The sequence below is a fragment of the Pempheris klunzingeri genome, chromosome 24 (genome assembly GCF_042242105.1).
Source record: "Pempheris klunzingeri isolate RE-2024b chromosome 24, fPemKlu1.hap1, whole genome shotgun sequence".
Lineage (NCBI taxonomy): Eukaryota > Metazoa > Chordata > Actinopteri > Acropomatiformes > Pempheridae > Pempheris > Pempheris klunzingeri.
In genome coordinates, this window is record NC_092035.1 from 11,712,477 (window position 1) to 11,714,976 (window position 2,500).

At 48.5% G+C, this 2,500-nt stretch overlaps 6 non-coding genes and 2 pseudogenes across 6 annotated transcripts in view; all 8 read left to right on the forward strand.

Annotated features, from left to right (window-relative positions):
* Positions 1 to 56: 56 nt before the first annotated feature.
* LOC139224220 (5S ribosomal RNA) lies at positions 57 to 175 on the forward strand. Its single transcript, XR_011586280.1, has one exon. It is a non-coding gene; the product is annotated as a 5S ribosomal RNA (ribosomal RNA).
* A 155-nt stretch (positions 176 to 330) lies between these two features.
* Positions 331 to 439, forward strand: LOC139224152 (5S ribosomal RNA; annotated as a pseudogene).
* A 79-nt stretch (positions 440 to 518) lies between these two features.
* LOC139224098 (5S ribosomal RNA) lies at positions 519 to 637 on the forward strand. Its single transcript, XR_011586190.1, has one exon. It is a non-coding gene; the product is annotated as a 5S ribosomal RNA (ribosomal RNA).
* Positions 638 to 1,110: 473 nt separating this feature from the next.
* Positions 1,111 to 1,229, forward strand: LOC139224221 (5S ribosomal RNA). The gene has a single exon (XR_011586281.1). It is a non-coding gene; the product is annotated as a 5S ribosomal RNA (ribosomal RNA).
* Positions 1,230 to 1,384: 155 nt separating this feature from the next.
* On the forward strand, positions 1,385 to 1,503 carry LOC139224056 (5S ribosomal RNA). Its single transcript, XR_011586150.1, has one exon. It is a non-coding gene; the product is annotated as a 5S ribosomal RNA (ribosomal RNA).
* Positions 1,504 to 1,976: 473 nt separating this feature from the next.
* LOC139224222 (5S ribosomal RNA) lies at positions 1,977 to 2,095 on the forward strand. The gene has a single exon (XR_011586282.1). It is a non-coding gene; the product is annotated as a 5S ribosomal RNA (ribosomal RNA).
* Positions 2,096 to 2,250: 155 nt separating this feature from the next.
* On the forward strand, positions 2,251 to 2,359 carry LOC139224153 (5S ribosomal RNA; annotated as a pseudogene).
* Positions 2,360 to 2,438: 79 nt separating this feature from the next.
* LOC139224100 (5S ribosomal RNA) overlaps positions 2,439 to 2,500 on the forward strand; it is a 119-nt gene continuing 57 nt past the window's right edge. The window contains exon 1 of the ribosomal RNA XR_011586191.1: positions 2,439 to 2,500. This exon is cut by the window's right edge and continues 57 nt beyond it. This is a non-coding gene — a ribosomal RNA (5S ribosomal RNA).

Genomic DNA, 2,500 nt, shown 5'->3' on the forward strand with positions numbered 1-2,500 from the left:
CTGTCCCAAACTACAGGTCAGCATCTATAAAAAGCCTCTTTGTGAGTGACACTCTCGCTTACGGCCATACCACCCTGAACAAGCCCGATCTCGTCCGATCTCGGAAGCCAAGCAGGGTCGGGCCTGGTTAGTACTTGCATGGGAGACCGCCTGGGAATACCAGGTGCTGTAAGCTTTTTCTCTTCTCTTTTGCAGACAGCAGAAGGTGCTGCTGCTTCACAGGAGACGGACAAGACGTTTGACCTTTGAACTCCTGTTTTGGTGAAGTTCATTCACTGCTTTTTCTACAGGTCAGCATCTATAAAAAGCCTCTTTGTGAGGGACACTCTCGCTTACGGCCATACCACCCTGAACAAGCCCGATCTCGGAAGCCAAGCAGGGTCGGGCCTGGTTAGTACTTGCATGGGAGACCGCCTGGGAATACCAGGTGCTGTAAGCTTTTGCAGACAGCAGAAGGTGCTGCTGCTTCACAGGAGACGGACAAGACGTTTGACCTTTGAACTCCTGTTTTGGTGAAGTCTTACGGCCACACCACCCTGAACAAGCCCGATCTCGTCCGATCTCGGAAGCCAAACAGGGTCGGGCCTGGTTAGTACTTGGATGGGAGACCGCCTGGGAATACCAGGTGCTGTAAGCTTTTTCTCTTGTCTTTTGCAGACAGCAGAGGGCGCTGTCTCTGGACTTCACAACAAAAGTTTTTCATGGTCCTATTCAGTGTTTGCATCCATTACTGACAAGCCTATGCTGTTCTCTGCTGGACTACACTGACATACAAAGCACATGAAGCTAACATTACACACACTCAACCTCCAACTATGCCAAACGACAAACAGGCCTTTTCAGTCAGTATCAATGAGAAACTGACACATTTGGTGCCCTTAATAGTCAAACATTAAACAAAAGTAACCACACTCTCCTCCTTTTTGGGGAACACATTTGTTGTTTTAACGATATCCTTGTTTTCTCCTACACTCTCAAAATAACAGCCCCAGCCTCCTCACTGTAAAAGGGACCAATTTAGCAACTTTAACAAAAGACCTATTACTGAAGAGTGCTGTCCCAAACTACAGGTCAGCATCTATAAAAAGCCTCTTTGTGAGTGACACTCTCGCTTACGGCCATACCACCCTGAACAAGCCCGATCTCGTCCGATCTCGGAAGCCAAGCAGGGTCGGGCCTGGTTAGTACTTGCATGGGAGACCGCCTGGGAATACCAGGTGCTGTAAGCTTTTTCTCTTCTCTTTTGCAGACAGCAGAAGGTGCTGCTGCTTCACAGGAGACGGACAAGACGTTTGACCTTTGAACTCCTGTTTTGGTGAAGTTCATTCACTGCTTTTTCTACAGGTCAGCATCTATAAAAAGCCTCTTTGTGAGTGACACTCTCGCTTACGGCCACACCACCCTGAACAAGCCCGATCTCGTCTGATCTCGGAAGCCAAACAGGGTCGGGCCTGGTTAGTACTTGGATGGGAGACCGCCTGGGAATACCAGGTGCTGTAAGCTTTTTCTCTTGTCTTTTGCAGACAGCAGAGGGCGCTGTCTCTGGACTTCACAACAAAAGTTTTTCATGGTCCTATTCAGTGTTTGCATCCATTACTGACAAGCCTATGCTGTTCTCTGCTGGACTACACTGACATACAAAGCACATGAAGCTAACATTACACACACTCAACCTCCAACTATGCCAAACGACAAACAGGCCTTTTCAGTCAGTATCAATGAGAAACTGACACATTTGGTGCCCTTATCAGTCAAACGTTAAACAAAAGTAACCACACTCTCCTCCTTTTTGGGGAACACATTTGTTGTTTTAACGATATCCTTGTTTTCTCCTACACTCTCAAAATAACAGCCCCAGCCTCCTCACTGTAAAAGGGACCAATTTAGCAACTTTAACAAAAGACCTATTACTGAAGAGTGCTGTCCCAAACTACAGGTCAGCATCTATAAAAAGCCTCTTTGTGAGTGACACTCTCGCTTACGGCCATACCACCCTGAACAAGCCCGATCTCGTCCGATCTCGGAAGCCAAGCAGGGTCGGGCCTGGTTAGTACTTGCATGGGAGACCGCCTGGGAATACCAGGTGCTGTAAGCTTTTTCTCTTCTCTTTTGCAGACAGCAGAAGGTGCTGCTGCTTCACAGGAGACGGACAAGACGTTTGACCTTTGAACTCCTGTTTTGGTGAAGTTCATTCACTGCTTTTTCTACAGGTCAGCATCTATAAAAAGCCTCTTTGTGAGGGACACTCTCGCTTACGGCCATACCACCCTGAACAAGCCCGATCTCGGAAGCCAAGCAGGGTCGGGCCTGGTTAGTACTTGCATGGGAGACCGCCTGGGAATACCAGGTGCTGTAAGCTTTTGCAGACAGCAGAAGGTGCTGCTGCTTCACAGGAGACGGACAAGACGTTTGACCTTTGAACTCCTGTTTTGGTGAAGTCTTACGGCCACACCACCCTGAACAAGCCCGATCTCGTCCGATCTCGGAAGCCAAACAGGGT